The sequence below is a fragment of the Aegilops tauschii genome, chromosome 1 (genome assembly GCF_002575655.3).
Source record: "Aegilops tauschii subsp. strangulata cultivar AL8/78 chromosome 1, Aet v6.0, whole genome shotgun sequence".
Lineage (NCBI taxonomy): Eukaryota > Viridiplantae > Streptophyta > Magnoliopsida > Poales > Poaceae > Aegilops > Aegilops tauschii.
Genome location: NC_053035.3, coordinates 129,614,318 through 129,637,177, shown reverse-complemented (window position 1 = coordinate 129,637,177; position 22,860 = coordinate 129,614,318).

Below are 22,860 nucleotides of genomic sequence, written 5' to 3'. Positions count from 1 at the left end.
AATCACTCATGAACACCTCGAGTGTTCAAGGTTCACCACGAAACAATGCATCACAACAATTACTAGTTTGCAAGATTAATTATAAAAGTTGATCCATGGTGTGACTTACTCCCAAGTCTTGCCGATAACCGAGGGCGCGGCTATCGATAGGTTAAATACACTCTGCAGAGGTAGCGCACTTTACCCACACTACGGAATACCTGGCCTCGTACTCCCATTCGGGTGGACCAAAATATTCCGATGAAACCCTTCCTTTGCCATGCACTCTCCCCGTCCACTCCGACCATCTCCCTCTCAGGGCTAGGTCTTGGGTGGCCCCGTGTCTACCAAAGACACCAACGGCCACCGTCGTGGCAAAACGGTCCCAAACGGGGACAAGGTACCATAAAAATGAAACGAGCACACAAGGTTATGTCTGCCTACCGGGCCAGGGTATGCATGCCCATAACCTTCCCTCGCGGGAGGCACCGGTGAGAGCCACGACAAAGGACCGAATCAAGACCTTCCCATTAGGTAAATGTGGTCGCACTAAATTAAAAACACGATTCAGTGGCACCATGATGTGATCAACATCATATTCAGGTTGAACTTAATCAAGTAATAACTTTCAGAAAAACTTTTTATTACTAACATGGCATCATACCGGAAATCATGCAACTACTCGTCACACAGAGCAAGCAACTCTTAAGCATGGATCAAAACAAGCAACATAACTATTTTGCAATACTAAGATCAGAAACTTCTCTGGTTATAACTCATTTTTATCAACAAAGAACATTTTTATTAGTTCATCATTTAGTTGAAAACTATTACTAGCAAAAATAGCTACCATAACTTTCCATAACAAAATATCTAGTGCAAAATCTTACTCTACTTAGCCAAACAATTCTATGAACTCAACCAGAAGCTAAAACAAGCATATCAAGCATCATAAAACAACTAGCAATTAACCATATTAATTTATCAAATTTTAAATGCAAATAAAGACTCATATTCAAGTAGAAAATCATAGATATTGAAATAACACCATCCAAATGATGCTATGGCTTGCCTTAGTGCAGAGGAGGGTCACACTCCTCCTGGTTAGCTTCAAGGCACGATCCTCCTTCTAAAAATATTTTAAAACCACAAAAATAAATGTCAAAACACATTCTAAAAATCACCAGAAATTCTAGACAGCAAAGAAAAATCCACCTTTTGGTGTGCTGCTAGAGCTTTCTGTAACAAAGACAATGCAAAAAGAATCAATTCATTTGGACTTATGGTTTAGAAATGGTGGCTGGTCAAAGTTTAGTCAGATTTCTGAATTAAATTTGAATAAATAGAAAATCCTGGGGGGTGGTGACGTCGAAGGCATAAAGTGGGAGTGCGCCTCCACTCGTACCGCTTCGAGCGCGAGTGGTGAGGCTGACACTGGGCCCCACCAGTCAGGAGAGAGGGAAGGGATCGAGATCAGAGGGGAAGCGGTGCTTCGCCGGAGCTCATGCCGGCGGCGAGGGGGTTTGGGGCTAGGCTAGAGGGATAGATCAGAAGCGGGGCTCGCGGCGCACCTGCCCGTACCCGTGTCTTGGCGAAAGGTGGACGGAGTTGGTCGCAGTCGAGCTAGCAAGCTTCGGTGGCGGACGGGGTTCGCCGGAGAGGTGAAGACGGTGGCTAGAGGCAGCTCTGAGGGCTTGGCGGGGTCCAGGCAGCTCCAGCAGACCACCAAGGCCCTGCCCAAGTAGCTGCTTGAGCTGGAGAGGCCCTGGAGAGCGGCAGCTAGCCTGCGGGGATCGTCGGAGTCCTCGGGTCGGGGCGACGGCCAGAGGCCTGCCTGATCGGGCTTCTACTCGTCTACGTGTTCGTGGATGTGGTGTGGAGTGGTGCGTGGCTAGCGAGGGAGGCGGGGTGGCTTTATATAGCCGGAGCAGAGGGGGGGAACGTGTCGCTGCCGGAGCGCTCTAGACACGCGTCGAACGTCGACGAGAGGCTCCAATGCGAGGGGACAGGGTGCAGCGTCAACGCCGGCGCTTGCCCACGCTCGCGGACAAGCACAGGAGGCGGTTTGAGATGGGGACAAGCACACGCGCGCACTGTGCTGTTTTGGCCGCGACTTGACCGGGCTTGCTATGGCGGCTCCGGCATTGGCGAGCGCCAGGGAGGGGTCATGGGTGATGGGTCGAGGGTTGTGGCACGTTGCGGCAGTCGGAGGCGAGTGCTTGCATGCACACGCGCGAAACAGAACGCAAAGCGCCAGCCAGAGCGCGTCGAGATGCTGCCAGGCGCCGTGTCCTCGCGCGGTCACCAAGCTGGCATGGCCAAAACGATGGTGAGGAGCGGCCAAACCTTATCATACCCAGGCCGACCAGACGTGACTCTACCAAGCTGGCAAGTTTCTGGTCAGAAACTTGGTCGCCAAGTTTGGCCACCTTCTAGAAGGCAATTTGGGCTAATCACCTAGGGTTTAGGGTTTCTTAGGAAGGTCTTTAAGCTCAAGAAATCTCAAGGCCAAAAGCTCAAGGAAAAATGCACTTGCTGTACAAAGTGTATTTCTGGTCCAGAAGTGTAAAGATTTTCTACAGCAAAAATATTACAAAAAGTGATGCAATATTTTTGCATGGGAAGATATATCATGGTCCTAAGAATATTTAGGAATTATCTCAGATTTTTCTGAGCAATAAAAATTTAGGTTGCTATGGAGCACAAAGTTCTGAAATGAGCATAAGAGAGAAAAATGAATATTTTCCTTTTAGGAAAATATTCATTTTATTATTTTGGGAATTTGTGGGAGGAATAAGGTAGATAGGTCACTTGGGTGAAAGCCAAGGATATGTCCAAGTGACTAGTCCATTTGAATTCATCCAAAAATCCAAATCAAATGAGGGCAAAAACCACGATGAAAACCAAGTCCGGAAAGAGAGAGAAGGCAAGTCCGGTAAAAAGAGAGAAGGCAAAATCCAGGCTGTCACATCCTTGGTGCTCTCGGCGCGGTGTGGTCAATGTGGTCAATGACCGACTTCCATCGGAAGAGTACTGTACGTGGAGAGGCTGACAGATGGGTCCATGGCCACAGCAAGGAAGTGCCTCCTTATTACGCGGAAAATAATGATTCCTCCACCTGACAGCAGGGACCCACCGGATGGGCCACCGTATTTCATGAAAATAATGTTTCCCCCCCGACTGTTGGGACCCACCAGCTAAATCTTCGCACGGAAGGAAGTGCCTGACAGTTAGGACCCACCTGGTCGAAGCGTATGTAGCGTTGTCATTCTGGTCACGAACGTGTACGTACATACTGGTCGATATAGAGGTGCGCACGTGTCGTAGTAGAGGCGCACACCTAGCATGTACACATACGTACAACGGCCAGGGTGCAAGAAAGTAAATACGGCCACGTACATACATACGGGCGGGGTCTCGAACGCCTACTCGCGCATACGTATGGCCAGGGCTCGTGTGCATGGCTAGGTCGGAACGAAGAAACTGTATCGTCGTTCTGTTCATGGGGAGGCAACGGAATACGTCGAGTTCATCGGGAGGCAACGAAACGCATGCTGTTCATCGGGAGCCAACCGGCTTGGACGGAACAGCCGATGGAAACGAGGCCTGGCGTACCGCAGAACGGAGGAAACGGCCTTGTGTTCGACCGACCACGGTCAAAACGGGATCCTGTTCATCGGGAGGGGTCTGGCATACCGCAAAATGGAGGAAACGGACCTCCTACGGTCGAAACGGGGTCCTGTTGATTGGGAGGGGTGTGGCGTACCACAAAACAGAGGAAACGGACTTGTGTTGGAGCGCTACGATCGAAACGGGGGCCCTTTTCATCGGGAGGGGTGCGGCGTACCGCAAAACAGGACTCCACGGGATACTGTTCATCTCCACCGTCGACTGCCTCCACAGGCTACTATTCATCCACCGTCGACCTCCTCCAGCCTCCACCTGCGACTGTTCATCCACGGGCTCCTGTTCATCCAGCCTCCACCGCGCGCTCCTCCACCGGCTACTGTTCAACCAGCCCTCTCCACGGGGTCCTGTTCAACCACCCCTCCACGGGATACTATTCATCCAGCCCTCCACTGGCTACTGTTCAACGAGCCCTCCACGGGGTCCTGTTCATCCAGCCCTCGACGGGGTCCTGTTCATCCACCGGCTCGATCGATCGAGGTACTGTTCATCCAGCGGCAACGGCCTCTACTACCACGGGGTCCCGTTCATCCAACCCCCATCGGGAACTGTTCATTCAACCCCCCCCCCCAACAATGCTCACTGTTCATCCAGAGGCAGCATCGATCAGCTCCAGTTAGCAGCAGTAGTGGAGGAATCACTCGGGTTCAGTTAACAGCATGGGATCGATCAATCGCTCGGGTTCAGTAACGCGTAGCCAGGAGTGCAATCGCTCAGGTTCAGTTAGAGCCCAACGCCTCGCTCGGGTTTAGTTAGAGCGCAATGCCTCGAACACGTGCGTACGTACGAGACAAACACGCATCGCTCGGCCCCCGACCACCCACCGTAACCGGGAACTCCCCGATATTTTCCTCGCCCTCGCTTCTACAATGGTTTTTCCGTCATGGACGGCCCAAAGAATGTCATGCAGCTGCGTCTCCGGCCCGCCCAGGACGAAAAGCCCATTTTCTGTCATGATTTTTTGTCATAGAAGTAGGAGCCCAACACATCTATGATGATACCGGGTTTTTTCACAATTATCATCATAGAAGTGTCATAAGTATGACAGAAAAAAATTGTTCGGCCCAAAATGTCACAGATGTGTCTTTTTTTGTAGTGCCTAGGATTGCATATTTAGACATTAAGTACAGTGCATGTTGCTATGTAGCCTCAGATATATTACATATGGCCCTAGTTAACCTAACGATAAATGGGTTGTAGATATATTCAGTTAAAAGTCTGATTCACCGATTAGTCCTTTACCAGCCCCGGGCCTATATGGTACCAGCTACTGATATCCTGAACAGTGAGCATATATAAGCCATGGGATGAAACTAACCTCAATGGAAAACAACAGTCGTTCCCACAATTGTCCTGTGTAGGTACATCGAGAAGCATGTTAAGCACAATAGGCTAAACATCAACCAAAATTATTCATGGCAGACAAAATAATCTCCAAAAGATAGCTTCAGTGTGCAGGTTTAACAAGTGGAAAGGTGTGTTAACTGCAACATGCCTAATATTTAACAACAAGCAAACATAGTCATTCAAACTGGTATTGTACCGGTCTAAATACACTGGTTATTGTTCAATAAAAATGGAAATGTGTTTTAACTACAAGATGCAGCAACCAAATGTAGTCATTCATAGTGGTATTGCTGAAACCGGTACTGGTGAAATTGAACTAGATAGCTCATACTTGCGCATATAGAACATCACGTTGTGAATAACTGGAATAAACAAGGCATACTACGAACAACCAAAGATAGCATTTGAAACTGGACATATGCTAACTACAAACAACCGAACAATAAAAAAACTTTAAAAGAGGCATATGCTGGCTATAAGAGGCTTAACAACAAGCAAATATATGCATTCCTATCGGTATGTTTAAAACTGGATCGATGAAATGTACTGCACAATAAATAATTGCACATATATAGCATCACATTGTGAACAACTAAAATAAACAAGGCATACTGCAAACAACCAGATATAGCAATTAAAACTGGACATATTCTCACTACACTACAAAAGGGACTCGACAAAACAAATCATGGGTTTCCCCCTGTGAAGAGGCATGGCAAAACAAATCATGGGTTTCCTCACTTGTCACAGATGGGCTCGTTCCCGTGGGAAGAGCATGGACCCTCGATGCGCTCCATGTTGATGCAGATGGGCTCCTTCCCCTTGGAAGAGCACAGCTGTATGGTGCCCTCCCTGATGTCGCAGACGGGTGCTTTCCCCTTGGAAGAGCAGATGGGCTCTTTCCCCTTGGAAGAGCCGGAGAGGGTGCCCTCCTCATGGTCGATGTCGATGAGGTCTGACTTGGAAGCTGTGGATCCCAAGCCAGCTTCGCAGAACGTGTCCTTCAGAAATGACAAAAGGGGCTCGATGGCGAGGTAGGATGGCAAATTGTTGACGGCGAGCCAGAGGAGATCAGCGGCGGGGCCATGGATGAGATCGACGGCGGTTGAACCCGAGGGGTTGGGGGTGGGCCACTTAACCACTACTAGGGAAAAGCCTAGCAGTAGCGCGAGTTTTTTGCCTATCAGTAGCGCGGGTAGCCGCGCTACTACTACGGTGATACACCTAAAGGTTAGCAGTAGCGTGTGTTAACACGCACTACTTCCATATCAGCTTAGTAGTAGCGCGTAGTGCAACAGGCGCTACTGGTAATTACTAGTGGCGTGGCTCACTGCCCGCGCTACTACTATAATTCCGTATTCTATTTCTTTTTTATTTTATGTCGATCGTATTCATACACCTTTATACAAGTTTCACACGGTAGCAATTTAGAGATTGTCTTTACATTATAATGAGTTATTAAATCACTAAGTGAAAGAACTGCGGATTAGTTTCAAGTGGATGGATCCTAAGTGATCAAGTCATGGATTATCACGATAATCCATGACTTGATCACTTAGGATCCTTCCACTTGAAACTAATCTGCGGTTCTTTCGTCCAATGATATAATAACTCATCATCATCATCATCACCATATCAATATAAAAACTCTTGCATCATATCACCACCAACAACACTAGCTAATAATCATCATAGTCATTACCACTATTTAATCATCATAGTCATAGTGGAGCTACCTAATCACCACCAACACTAGCTAATAATAATCATCAGTCATTACCACCAACACTAGCTATTTAATCATCATAGTCATAGTGTAGCACATCATCATCTTCAAACTCATTCTAGCTAGCTAATGACTCCTGCTGCTCTCTCTCATGTAAAATAGCATAGAACATGTGTAGCAGTCCTGATTCATCATATTGGAGCATGCAGATGAGCCTGTCTGCTAATTGTGGGCTGCGCTTCTGATTGCTGCCCCATAGTACTTCTCTGAGATCCTTCACAATTCCGCTCTAGTATTTCACTATTAAGACTTGCTTGGTTTTAGAAATCCTGAATGCACTCATGTGCGATGTAGGATGTCTTGTCCGTAAGCTAACCATTGCCATGCGACCTTTAGACTCGATCCAATGAGGCACAACTATCATCGGGAGTCCCTGTTGAAGAACATCGTAGTAACATACTTAGCAATGAAGTTTAGCTTAAAAAATAATGTATGCAAAAGATGCACTGAGGACAAATAGTAAAAATCTTACCATCTTTCCTAAATAGATGTGACCTTAGTTCAATATGAACACTATTGGTCGCATGTTTTGAGTACTAAGATTTTCAAGTCCAGGAAAATAATTTCTCTTGGCAGCATCAAGATCCTCAAGCCATGAAACATAATGACTTATCTCCTCACAGTTTAGTTCAGCCTCGGGACAGTGGTAGGTCATGTCTACCAAGCGTTAGACATGTTTGCTTGAATGGAAATAAGCTATCAATAGAAATTAGTTATCAACTATTTTTGAATAAACAACATCGAAGACATAAATATGGTTGAGAAACTCACATAATGGTAGAACTCGAGGCGTCTGCACATCGACCCAGATGTTGATATCGCCTTCAATATCATCTTTAGGACGAATATCAAAGGTGACAAGCATATCAGGCTCAAATGCATAAGCCTTGCATAGTGCTCTCCAATTTTTGCATTCAAAATAGGTGTAGGTGTCTGCATTGTCACTACTGCAGGATGCTGCTGACGCAACACTACAATCAGAGACCCTTCGAGAAACTGTGTGCGATGCCATAATCACAAACGGTGCTGTATGAAAACCGTCAGAAATGTATGAAACGTTTGCGATGACGGATGCATCAAACATGGTTCAGGTTTTAGTTGCGTGTGCAATGAAGGGCATATGGTTCAGTTCAATTAATTGTTTGCGATGAGGAGGAACAAAAGAAACGGGCAGCTAGATGAAGGCGTGTGCGATACACAGCATACGGTTCACTAGGATGAACTGTGTGTGATTAGGCAACACAAAGGATATGGGCAGCCAGATGAAGGTGTGTGCGATATACAGCAAACGGTTCACTCGGATGAACTGTTTGTGATTAGGCAAAACAAAAGAAACGGTCAGCCAGATCAAGGTGTGTAGGATATACGGCATGTGGTTCACTAGGATGAACAGTTTGCGTTGACACAAGAGTACAGAAACGGTTCAACTTAACAAGACGTGTGTGTTATGCGATGGGATTGCATCCGGTTCACTCAGCCCTTGTCGTCAATGTGTGACCTCTGTGGCAACCGTTCGCTCCCCAGGCGCCTCTTCGTGTACTGTGGCAACCGTCCACCAACTCTTCGCCTTTCCCTCTAGATTTGGAACTGCTGTCGCACCCTAGCTCTTCCTCCCTCCTCCATTTGCCTTCACCCTTCCTTCTGCCATTGTTTTATCGTCTTCTCCATGGAGGGAACAAGCTGGAAACGACTCCGTTATTCTTGCCCCAATCTGAATGATGACGCGGTGGAGGAACTCATTTATCGGTGCGACGTCATCACCTCGGCTAGCATGGCAGGTTCGTTCAAGACCATTCTTGACTCAACTAATAACATCATTACAAGGAACCCAAGGGTTCAGGAGCGGTTTGATCTCCCCTATCTTCTTCGCCGTGACCCTACTGACTGGCGCGGGGACGAGGGAAGCATCGCCTTGTGTAAGTTGATGCCGCTTGATAATGATACGTATGATGTTAAGATGCCATCGCTTGAGGGCAAGGCTTGGGCAGGCGCAAATGGATATTAGGTACAACTGCGAGTGGGAACTTGTGAATGTGTACACTCGTCACCGGGTTCCACTTTGAAAAATCTCAGACGACTGCCCAGAGGTTGAGTACACCGGTATTCTACGTGAGTTCAAATACGATCATGTTGACTGTGTCATCTACGGAAGATAGCAATTTGTCGAGTTCCCAACCGCTCTTGGGGTTATAGGAATGCTTATGTTGCCGTCCTTCATGGTTCGACTTGATGGATATTACTCAAAAATCAGTTTCTATACACGGATGAGTAATGTGATGCAATTCAATACGAGGGTCTTGTGTTTGCTGCCACCACTCGTGGCACTCTTTTTGCATGGAATCCTCATGATTTCGGTACGTTTGTCTTCCACCGTAATTATAATTGTTTCATCCACATGCATGCGGGTTAGCTAGTTTCCCTTTACTAATTAACTTTCTTGTGTTTCCAAGGTCCTGTGAACATTCCACCACCTATACTTGAAAATTTTATTCACGAGCATGAGGACGAGCAGGACCCATATACTCAGTGCCGCCTGGCAACTTATTCTGATGGATCACCTCTTCTTGTCTGTATACAGGGCACTACTGATGTTACTAAGGAAGCAGGTGTTGTCTCGTATGGTCGCACTCTCCGGACCTATTCCAACATCCATTGCAGGGTATTCGGGATGGATACTGGTGTACTAGCGCCAACACCTTCTCCCTGGTTCAGTATTGAAAGTCTTGGAGGAAACTCACTCTTCCTTGGACAAAACTATCCAATGATGGTGGAAGGCGATCCAGCTGCTGTTGACACAAAGTTACTACCATTTATAAGAAGCAACTGTATCTATACCACGAACATTACTATGCTTCCCTACCGTCCCATTATGGGTATTGAAATAGGCCGCTTTAGCCTGGATGATCAGTCCTGCGTTGGTCTCGAGATTGACAGTAGCTGTCCCTTCCCAGAGAATCACTTCTGGTTCAAAGCATGCGTTTCCAACGCCGACGAGTGGTTGAGCTGAAGTTCATTTCATCGCTTTGTTATTTGTTGTGTGAGAAAAACTTTACTAGAATGTTTTGTTGGAATTGATCTATAATCCAATGTGTATCCTTGTTGTCGTTGTGGGTTCATGACTTGTTGTATGTAATCAATGGTACATTTCCATATGCGTCCATGAACTCACGCCTGCTAGTGGTGTCCATATGAACAGTGTTAGTGATTTTAGTTGCAAAAATTAGATAGTGCTAGTGATTTGTAGCTGCATATTTTGACAAATCACAGTGTTACAAGGTTGACAAATGGCAATGTTACTAGATAAACAAATGTCAATCTTTCCAGTTTGAGAAATGGCAACATACCCAAAATGTCAGATATGCAAATCTTACCCAATTGTTTGTACGTGGTTGGAAACGGGTCATGCAAAACAACCGTTTGCGTTGAAGGGATGCAGAAATCCTGCTCGGCACATTTTCCCTTGGCTTCCTAGGGAAGCTGTCAGTTTGCATACGGGTGTTCTAACTAAAACGTTTGCGATGAGTGTTTTATATTTAAACACCGTTGATGTTTTTTTCCAAAGAAAATCGTTTGATAAGTCTGTACATCAAGAGAGAAAAACACAAGTTTGTTCAAACCATATCTTTCATTCAGTCAAAGTGCAAATTTATATTCATATGATCGAGAATTCGAGATACAGTATTAAACCCCAAAAAACTATTTCCGGCGGCAGAGGAGACGGCTGCCGCGCCGTCGTTGTCGTTGTCGTCCTCCGGGACGCCGTTGTTGAAGTCTTCAAGGCAACACAATTTGTTCTTCACTTGTAAATCAAACATCATGTCATGCGCGATCGACGGGCGGGGCGGAGGAGGACGGCAACAGGCGCCGCTGAGAGGTAGCGGTCGACGGCAGTGTCCCATGCCGCTGAGGGGGGCGCATGGGCACGGGCACAGGCACGGGCGCGGCGGGTGCAGCCAAACACACGGGGACCGGCACCGCGGTGGGTGGAGGTGCGCGCACGGGCGCGGCGGATGCAGCCAAACGCACGGGGGCCGGCGGCACGGTGGGTGGAGGGCGCGCACGAGCACGGGCACTGGCGCTGGCATGTACACGAGCTCGCGCGGGTCCGCGGAGACCTCGCTGATGCCCGCGGCTTCCAGCTCTGCGATAGTGCTCAGGACCAGCCCGTCAATGCTACGGGGATGGTCGCTGGCGCGGGCGCGTGGATGGGAGCTAGGACGGGAGCGGGGGCAGCAACCGCCGCAGCCAGCTCGTTCTAGGCCATGTCCATGATGCCCCATTCCTCCTTATTTTCTATCTCCTCCGGCTCGGAGTAGACTTCACCAAACTTGAAGACTAGTGGCAGATGATCATTCTGCGCCATGGCGGTGGAGGTCTGTGGGGGGGGAGGAGGGGAATGGGAGGCGAACAGTAAGGCCGCCCGTATTAAACAGCGGCTCGGGCACCATTAATGGAGAGGAAGGCGGGCGGCCATGGAAGTCAAAGGGCTCGCTTCCCAGTGAGCCTGCGGAGCGTAAAGCTCGCACGCTTCCCGGTGAGCTTGTGAATTGGAGGACAACTTGCACGCCTTTCGGTCAGCCTACACACCGGACTGCGCTCGCACGCCTCCCATTCAGTCAAGGTCAAGCAACTGTCCACACGGCACCTCCTACAGCCATTAAAACCAAGACACATGGCGTCACGTGAATGGTTAACAGAACGCACACATTTTGAATTATACAAACGTTTGAGATATTAAGTGGCAGCTATTTTTTCAAAATGCCTTTGTTGGTTGTCATTATTCGAGTCCGCCTTCTCTCAAAATGGAGATGAAAAATACCACATCATATCGGGCGCCATTCCATGATAGAAAGCCAAGTTTCATGAATTTCAGACGAGTTTTGGATTTACTAGAATTTAAAACCACGCATCTCAATGTTTTGTCGGCAATCAACGATGCCCTGGTGTTTGAAATTCATTCCCATTTATTGTGTGGGACCTAAGCATGCACCCAAGGTCACAAATTTGATTTTTCAACCAATTTATATGAACTGGAGCATGTGCATGTAGTTCAAATTTGAATTGTGCACATAAATGCATTGAAAACTCAATTAATGCATAAAAATGTCCAAAAGAACCCCGAAAAATCACAAAAATTGACAGAACACTCGTGTTGTTCTATGTTGACACGAGAAATTTTTTGGAAGCAATAAGAGGCAGTGGATATCGTTTCGTCCCCAAAGGTGGGACGTTCCCTACCGAAACCATGATGCTTGTTGTGAGAAGCTCTGGTTTGTGAGAAGCATATACCCAAACCTGCCCCAAACGGGACAAAATTTTTACGACGGCATGTTGATGCCGCTCCATGAAAGCATGCCAAGTTTCATGAATTTCAGACGAGTTTTGGATTTACTAGAATTTAAAAACGAGGCATCTCAATGTTTTGCTGGCAATCAACGGTGCCCTGGTGTTTGAAATTCATTCCCATTTCTTGCATGGGACCTAAGCATGCACCCAAGGTCACAAATTTGATTTTTCAACCAATTTATATGAACTGGAGCATGTGCATGTAGTTCAAATTTGAATTGTGCACATAAATGCATTGAAAACTCAATTAATGCATAAAAATGTCCAAAAGAACCCCAAAAATCACAAAAATTGACACAACACTCCTGTTGTTCTATGTTGACACGAGAAATTTTTTGAAAGCAATAAGAGGCAATGGATATCGTTTCGTCCCCAAAGGTGGGACGTTCCCTACCGAAACCATCATGCTTGTTGTGAGAAGCTCTAGTTTGTGAGAAGAATATACCCGAACCTGCCCGAAATGGGACAAATTTTTTAACACGGATGTTGATGCCGCTCCATGATAGCACGCCAGTTTCATGAATTTCAGACGAGATTTGGATTTACTAGAATTTAAAAACCAGGCATCTCAATGTTTTGCCGGCAATCAACAGTGCCCTGGTGTTTGAATTTCATTCCCATCTCTTGCATGGGACCTAGAAATGCACCCAAGGACACATATTAGATTTTTCAACCAACCTTATTGCATTGGAGCATGTGCTTGTAGTTCAAATTTGAATTATGCACATAAAATGCCTAGAAAACCCAGTTAATGCATAAAAATGGCCAAACGAACTCCGAAAAATTACAAAAATTGACACAACACTCCTGTTGTTCTATGTTGACACTAGAAAATATTTGAAAGCAATAAGAGGCAATGGATATCGTTTCGTCCCCAAAGGTGGGACGTTCCCTATCGAAACCATCATGCTTGTTGTGAGAAGCTCTGGTTTGTGAGAAGCTTATACCCGAACCTGCCCCAAACGGGATTTTCTTTACCATGGCATGTTGATGCCGCTCCATGATAGCACGCCAGTTTCATGAATTTCAGACGAGATTTGGATTTACTAGAATTTAAAAACCAGGCATCTCAATGTTTTGCCGGCAATCAACAGTGCCCTGGTGTTTGAATTTCATTCCCATCTCTTGCATGGGACCTAGAAATGCACCCAAGGACACATATTAGATTTTTCAACCAACCTTATTGCATTGGAGCATGTGCTTGTAGTTCAAATTTGAATTATGCACATAAAATGCCTAGAAAACCCAGTTAATGCATAAAAATGTCCAAACGAACTCCGAAAAATTACAAAAATTGACACAACACTCCTGTTGTTCTATGTTGACACTAGAAAATATTTGAAAAAATAAGAGGCAATGGATATCGTTTCGTCCCCAAAGGTGGGACGTTCCCTATCGAAACCATCATGCTTGTTGTGAGAAGCTCTGGTTTGTGAGAAGCTTATACCCGAACCTGCCCCAAACGGGATTTTCTTTACCATGGCATGTTGATGCCGCTCCATGATAGCACGCCAGTTTCATGAATTTCAGACGAGATTTGGATTTACTAGAATTTAAAAACCAGGCATCTCAATGTTTTGCCGGCAATCAACAGTGCCCTGGTGTTTGAATTTCATTCCCATCTCTTGCATGGGACCAAGAAATTCACCCAAGGACACACATGTGATTTTTGAACCAACTTTATTGCATTGGAGCATGTGCTTCTAGTTCAAATTTGAATTATGCTCATAAAATGCCTAGAAAACCTAGTTAATGTATAAAAAGGCCAAACGAACCCCGAAAAATTCCAAGATTGAACACAACACTCCTGTTGTTCTATGTTGACACTAGAAATTTTTTGAAAGCAATAAGAGGCAATGGATATCGTCCCGTCACCAAAGGTGGTACTTTCCCTATTGAAACCATCATGCTTGTTGTGAGAAGCTCTGGTTTGTGAGAAGCTTATACCCGAACCTGCCCCAAACGGGACAAAATTTTCACCACGACGTGTTGATGCCGATCCATGATAGCATGCCAAGTTTCATGAATTTCAGACGAGTTTTGGATTTACTAGAATTTAAAACCAGGCATCTCAATGTTTTGTCAGCAATCAACTGTGCCATGGTGTTTGAATTTAATTCCCATATCTTGCATGGGACCTAGAAATTTACCCAAGGACACACATGTGATTTTTCAACCAACTTTGGTGCATTGGAGCATGTGCTTGTAGTTCAAATTTGAATTATGCACATAAAATGCCTAGAAAACCCAGTTAATGTATAAAAAAGGCCAAACGAACCCCGGAAAATTCCAAGATTGAACACAATACTCCTGTTGTTCTATGTTGACACTAGAAATTTTTTGAAAGCAATAAGAGGCAACGGATATCGTCTCGTACCCAAAGGTGGTACATTCCCTATCGAAACCATCATGCTTGTTGTGAGAAGCTCTCATTTGTGAGAATCCGATACCCAAACCTGCCCCCAATGGGACAAAATTTTCACCACGGCATGTTGATGCCGCTCCATGACAGCATGCCAAGTTTCATGAATTTTAGACGAGTTTTGGACTTACTAGAATTTAAAAACCAGGCATCTCAATATTTTGCCGGCAATCAACAGTGCCATGGTGTTTAAAATTCATTCCCATCTCTTTCATGGGACCTAGAAATTCACCCAAGGACACACATGTGATTTTTCAACCAACTTTGGTGCATTGGAGCATGTGCTTGTAGTTCAAATTTGAATTATGCACATAAAATGCCTAGAAAACACAGTTAATGTATAAAAAAGGCCAAACGAACCCCGAAAAATTCCAAGATTGAATTCAAAACTCCTGTTGTTCTATGTTGACACTGGTAATTTTTTGAAAGCAATAAGAGGCAACGGATATCGTCTCGTCCCCAAAGGTGGTACGTTCCCTATCGAAACCATCATGCTTGTTGTGAGAAGCTCTGGTTTGCGAGAAGCTCATACCCAAACCTGGCCCAAATGGGACAAAATTTTCACCACGGCATGTTGATGCCGCTCCATGATAGCATGCCAAGTTTCATCAATTTCAGACGATTTTTGGATTTACTAGAATTTAAAAACCAGGTATCTCAACGTTTTGCCGGCAATCAACGGTGCCCTGGTGTTTGAAATTCATTCCCATTTCTTGCATGGGACCTAAGCATGCACCCAAGGACACATATTTGATTTTTCAACCAATTTTATATGCACTTGAGCATGTGCATGTAGTTCAAATTTGAATTATGCACATAAATGCATTGAAAACTCAGTTAATGCATTAAACTGTCCAAACGAACCCCGAAAATTCATTCCCATTTCTTCCATGGGACCTAAGCATGCACTGAAGGACACATATCTGACTTTTCAACCAATTTGTATGCACCATTTTGTAATTCAAATCAAGTAGATCCCACACAGTTTATTCTCACCAACCGTGTGAGATGTAGTACAAAATATCTTGGAGCACCGTCGGTGTATAGTACGCCTATGGCTTACGCGAGAAGGTGCGTCAGCTACAGTCCATAGCCGGCGTGTCAAGCACACTAGCTCGCTCCCCCAAAACTCCCGCCTCTGCATCCCTCTCTACTCCAGTCCCTTGATTCAAATTTTCAGTAGCCCTGGCATTTTACTCCGCCTCTACATCCCTCGCAATCTCAGAAATATCTGCTAGCCCTTGATCCAAATTTTCAGTAGCCCCTCCTTGTTACTCCCGCCTAGTAAAATTTTTAGTTGCCGCAGTATTTCCTCAAACACAACCTCTGCTCACACAGACACACACAACCCTCGAAACCATTGGTAGGTCGCCGCCATCGCCGGCTCCTTCATCCTCAACCTCTGCCTGTGTGCCGGGGAGCTCGAGTAGCCAATGGCCAAAAAGAGGTTTATCGCGGCCTTTTCGCCCGACGCCGGTGAGGTGGCCGCCGAGGTGTCCCCGTCGTCCTCCGCGGGCCTCATCTGCCGTCGCCGGTCCCCCGATCCGCCCACCGCCGCGCCCCAACGCCGGTTCGAGGACTTCCCCGTCCTCCCCCGGACCCAAAAGCCGATGTAGTCCTACCTCGGGGTCCGGCAGCGGCGGTGGGGGACGTGGGTCGTCGAGATTACAGATCGAGAGACCCACACCCGCCGGTGGCTCGGTAGCTTCCACACGGCCGAGCTCGCGGCCATGGAGTACGACCGCTGGCAGGTCTGCTACCACGGCGCGGCGGCTAGGCTCAATTTCCCCTTCGGCACACGTCTAGTCCACCTTGTTCCGCCGAAGCCAGGGGTGGTGAGCTCGGCTATGGCACGGGAGGACCGCGAGGCGTGGGAGCGTCTCGAGGCCGAGGCCGCCGACGAGGCCTACATGCAAGAGCTCCGCCGGCAGCACCCGGAGCTCGTGGAGGCGGAGCGGGCGATCTTTGCCGGCGCGGAGGGCGGTGAGGTTATCGCGCTCTCCTTTGATGACGAGGTCGAAGGCGGCAGCGACGGCGGCGCGGAGGGCGTCGAGGTGGGCCCCCAAGACGAGGAGATCGACGTCGACGAGTGGAGGAGTGCCTTCCCCAAGGACCCCAACGACGGTACTGGCCCGGACCCGGCTCGCAGCACACTGTACATGACGAGGTTGGATTGGCTCGACCTCTAATTCGACCGAAAGTAGTTTACTTAGTTTTAATTTATGTTTTATGTTCGGTTATGCAAAACTATCTATGTTTATGTTTGAATGCATGCTACTTTCGGTTGAACCTACTTTGAACTTGATCAAATTGAAGGTTACAACCTTAAGTTTAGGGGATCGACTAGAAAAGGCCAAAAATTGCTGGAGTATATATATATCCACTAAGGGTTTTAGTCCTTTAACTTTTTAAGGATCGCCTAGAGATGTCCTTACGACTTGTTTATTTCAGTTCTTCACAATGTGATGCTCTATATGTGCAACTATTTGTTGTGCAGTTCAATTTCATCAATAAAAGTTTCAACAATACCACTATGAATTACGATATTTGGTTGCTGTTAAGGATATTGCAGTTAACTTTCCTTTTCATTTTTCAATTGTTGTTTAGCAACATGCATTGTACTGAATGACTAAATATGCAATCCCAGGCTACATAGCAATAAGGAAGAGTGTTACCTTAATGTTCTGATGATGTCTAGATATACATGTAATAAAATCTTATATAATGGGATGGATGGAATGTTGTACTACATCATTTTTCAATTGTTGTTTAGCTTCTAATATTAACTTGGTGCTTTTGGGTACATATATCATTGCCAAATATCCACACTTCGACCCTTTCTGCGCATGGGGCAAGGAGATATTCATGAACCAGCATCAAGTGAGGAAACTGATAAAGATTGTTACTAAAATGGGTCAAAAGATGTCAATCGAACTATTTCTTTACACTTTATGCAAGACAACAGTGAACTGCAGGATGGTAAGTAAGAACCCTGTAGCATTCCTTTTACTGCCCGTAATGAGTTGTGTTAGATGACAATATCTGAATCTTTTTTCTTTTGCAGTGGATCCTGAAGCAGTTTACTCAAGATTACCTCTCAAACTACATGATTGGCGGCTGGCCATCACAAGGTGTTGGACTAGAGTCCTGCATGCCTTCTACATCCAGGAGAGCATAATAGGGCGATTCTGCTTCACCTTGTTCAGCAACTGGAATGTCTGTTGCCTCTTTCTTTACCATCAGTAATAGTACAAGTATAGAACCCTGGTACATCATTCTTTATTTGGTGCTTCTGTAATTTTTAAACATATGTACCTGTGAATCGAATAATGCATTGGTTGTTTGAACCTGATGGATATGAATAAAGCTATAGCCTACTTTCAAGTTTAAATTAGGTACAATTTTAAATAGCAGCAATTAAATTAGGGCGAAATTACGTTGTGCGGGTCATTACGGCACACACGGTTGGTAAAACACAAACATTTGCGATATACACCATAATCCGAGACGGTTCACAGAGAGGAAACGTGTGCAAGCATGCACATAGTTGCCGTTCGCAAAGCGTGTGTGATGTCAGACACTATCACATACGGTGCGGGAAAACTAAATGTGTGTGATTGTCTACCTATCGTACACGGTTTATAATCATGAACTGTTTGTGATGTGCTAGGCATCGTAAATCTCCCGTGCCTGGAATCTGCCTAAAATCTGCCTTTAAAGCTCTCGTGCCTAGAATCTGCCTGGTTTTAGACAGAACCACAAAACAACGACTGAGATGGCAATGCGAGCACAAACGAGTAGCAAGGATGAGGCGTTTGGGATATTCGAGATATCGAAAACGGTTATATAGGAACAACTGTGTGCATTAAGGCTCCCTATCCCCGACAGTTTCTGGGTAGTGTGGGAAGGACCCCCCTATCGCCCACACTCACTTGGCGACGGTTCGAAATGCCGTCGCGGAAAGGGGTAAAAAAAACCGTATGTTTAGGACCGACGCGCACCAGTGTGTATAATTTTGCGTCGAAAGTATAACCATGCTCGGTCCTCAAGTGAACTCTCTTTACATCCATAGTTTTCATAGGACTGAAGCCAATCTTATCCAAGACAAAAAACACTTGCATGGCAGGGGATACGCTAGTAGAATTGTAAAAAATTAAAATTATAAGTTGAAGCAAAAGAAGCAAAAGTCATGTTTAATTACGAAAAAAGACTTGTCGTTGTGACTTACTGTATCCACTTCGAAGGTCTCATCCAGCTTGATGCTGAAGCGCCTATCATCAACTAGGAAATGTCTGTCACACAGGCCGCGCTCGTCTTCGCTGTATTCGCAAATACCGAAATCCTTTTCATCGTCAGACATTTCCTATGTTCATAGTTGAAACATTAATTGAAAATCGATCGAAGGCAACTACCAAAAAACTCAAAAGTCAACTTGAAATGTCGTTTAATTATCTTTCTAGCAAATCCGAGGCACTCGATATTTCCTACATATTCTAGCACAAGTCATGCTTAAATTCACAAAAAAATCTAGCATGACCTTTGCTAAAATAGGACATATCGAGCGCCTGAAATTTGCCGGGACGGAAACGAATCAACATTCCGGCAAAACATAGGCCACTCAGAGGCACATTGCAAACAAGAACACCAAGACATACTCTATATTCAAAATGCATCATCACCGACATGGCAACTATATAGCACTAGCATATTCATCATCGACATTTAAAGCACATTATCATTTGGCTATTCTCACCTAGAGGTCTTATGGGGTCGACGATAGGGACGACGGCGGGGATGAGGCAGGGGCAAACTTGATTTCTACAAAAACAAAATATATTAACCACTTACTATAAATAAACAATTCTATTAATCACTTACTATAAATAAACTAATTCTATTAAGCACTTACTATAAATAAACTAATTCTATTAAGCACTTACTATAAATAAACTAGTTCTATTTAGCACTTGCTATAAATAAACTAGTTCTATTAAGCACTTACTATAAATAACCTAGTTCTATTAAGCACTTACTATAAATAAACTAGTTATACTCCCTCCATTCCTTTATATAAGGTGTATTTGTTTTTTGATAAAATTCCACAATGTAAGGTGCATTTCTTCTAATTCCTCATAATTCCATCGTTACCCCTTAAAAAAGGAGAGTATCTCTCCCCTGATTGCATGCTTCTTTTTTTGTAAAGAGAAAAAAGGGAAGTATCTCTTTCCTGATTGTGTTTATCTCTTACTTTCCTTGCCTAATGATTTAGTTGCCGCTAATCAATGATTTTGCCAAGGTTAATTTCATCCTAACACGTGTATAATTATGTGCCTTGGTCACTGTGCCAAAAATAATACACCTTACATAAAGGAATGGAGGGAGTATTAAGCACTTACTATAAATAAACTAGTTATATTAAGCACCTACATTCTACCTATCAATACCGTAGTTCTAGCCCTAACATCTATCCATCCATCCATCTATCTATATATCCATCAATATAACCATCCATCCATTTCAAATTCTACCAACTAAAAATTTCCATTACTAAAATTTCTAATCAAAAGACCTAAAATTTCCTATTCTATTCAAAACACCTAAAATAGTCTAAAAATTTATTCTATTAAAAAACCTACATTCTACAATGTATACATTCTAAAATCTACATTTAAATTACCTACATTCTACAAGAACAGAGACAAGGGAGGGAGGAAGGAGGGGTAGGAAGGAGGGAGGAGGCGGGAAGGAGGAGGGAGGGAGGAGGGGAAGGAAGGAGGGAGGAGGCGGGAAGGAGGGGGGAGGGAGGAGGAGGGAGGAGCTACCTCGATGGTGGTGATGGCGGGAGGGCAACGACGGCGGGATGGAGGGAGATGGAGGAGGGAGCTAGGGAGGGAGGGGGTGACGGTGGCGGGATGGAAGAGGGAGGGGGAGATGGCGGCAGCAGCTGGCAGCACTGCGGCGGCGGCGGACGACGGGGTGAGGGAGGGGATGGAGGATGGAGTGGAGGGGAAGAGTGAGGGCCGGACGGCCGGGCAGAGAAGATAGGATGGCTTTAGCTGATGCGCTCTTTAGGGAAATGCGCTACTACTAAACTCTGTAGCAGTAGCGCCTTCTACGATAACATGCTCCTGCTAAGGCTAAGCATGTAAAAATAAACATCAAAAATACATTGGTCATGAATGATCTTTTTGTGTAGAATCTAAATAGTCAAGATGAATCCTCACCTGTTTAGGTACAGGTGAAGATTCATATTGCGGCCACAAATCCTACACATAGAGTTCAATGAAGACCAAGTGCTTGTGATAGTTTGAGAAGTAACATATTTAAGGTGGTAAACACCCTGTTCGCTTAGCAGTATGGGCCTAAACTTAGTTGCAAGAGGGGACGATACTTAGCAGCGGCGTGTGTTGGCGAAACGTGCTACTCCTAAGTACTTTAGCAGTAGCGCGTCTATGGAAAGAGTGCTACTACTATACCTAGTCTAGAGGCAACGCCCTGGCAATTTTAGTAGTAGCGCTCTTCTCACCTAGCGCACTACTGCTAAAAGGATATTAGTAGCACGGTTTTATAAAGAGCGCTACTACTAATTAGCAGTAGCGTCTGTTTTTAAACCGCGCTGCTGGTAAGTTTCTGTGTATAAGGTTTTTCCTAGTAGTGAACCTATGACATAGCCCGCCTTAGGTCGTCGCTGTCGTAGCCAGCAGCCGAGACATGCCCGCATACTCTAGCCCGCTGCTTGAATGCCTGCCACCAGTAATTGTCGTCAGCTTCCTCGGCGACGTCGAGCGAAGAGACCGCGATACACCTCTTTTGGGCCAGTCGCTCCTCGAGCTCTACGGGACGCGTAGCCGGGCTTAGGCTGCGACACTCTGGAGTGGGGATGGGGATGGGGATCTGTGGTAAAGGGGGCATTTGGCAGGCGTCATCTAAGAAACTCAGGGCGGCCTGGGTATGGAGATCGGTGGGTAAGCTGCATGGGCAAACCGGCAGATGTTGACAATGGAGGCCTTGCGGCTGCGGCGACAGCGGCGGCGGGGACCTTGCCAGGGTCTCGAGCGAGGGAGGGTGTGTGTGTGTGTGCACGCCCGAGGAGGTTTTGGTGTGTGTGTGTGTGGAGGGGGCGGGGTGTGTTTGAGGAAATGATGCGGGTACTGAAAATTTTACAACGCGGGAGTGAAATGTCGGGGCTATTTAAAATTTAGATGATGGTGCATCGCACACGGTCTAGAGATAACAACCGTGTGTTATGAAACAGAAAAAACCTTGAGGCGGGCAGATATTTTCGAGGGATGCAGGCGGGATTGGGAACAAGGAACATCACACACGGTCGAAACACAATAACTGTGTGTTATCAAACAGAAAAAAGCTGCAGGCGGGTAGATATTTTTGAGAGGGGAAGCCTCGTGGAGCCCAATGCACACGGTTAGTTTGAGTGAACCGTGTCTGTTGCGTCATCCGACTTGTCTAATGTTCATAAATTTGGTGAAAAATGAGACGGGAGAAGGTCAGAACATGAACTCACTTGCATGTGGACCAAATTTATGTATGAAATGGGTGGTTTGATTTCAAATACCAAATGCAACTTCGATGCGGCACCTATCTCGCAAAGCGCACAATATTGCTTGCCCCCACCCCCCTTGTGTTGTCACGAAGGGAATCCTAAGCTATGAATGCATGCCCCCTCCCCCCAACCGAGGTTCACCTAGCAAAGTGCGAAGTAGCTAGCAGCTCCCCTCCCTCGTGTCGGCACAAAGGGAATCCTAAGCTATGCATGCATGCCCCCCCAACCAAGGTTCACCTAGCAAAGTGCGAAGTAGCTAGCAGCCCCCCTCGTGTCGGCACAAAGGGAATCCTAAGCTATGAATGCATGCCCCCCAACCAAGGTTCACCTAGCAAAGTGCGATGTAGCAGCCCCCCCCCCCCACACACACACTTTCAGTCGGTGAGCCAGAGAGGCATACATCTCACCAAGATGGATCGTGAAACGGACCATAATCCACCTTGGTTGTACAACCTCTCTCTTGTTGTTGGTCAAAGTGATGGCCGTCCATGCGACCCCAGAGATGGGCTAGCTCACCAATAATCACGCAAGTAGCTAGTCCTCGAAGACAACAACTGCATGCGTGTGGCCCAAACATATGTATGGAGAGGTGTGTTTTTGAGTACACAATGGAACAACTTTGATGTGGCACCGTGATTTCAAACTAGAAATACCCACACTGAGTGAGGGTTAGGTTGACGGTGCATATGTATGTTACACCACACTTCAAGCCAACGACGAGGATTCATGCAT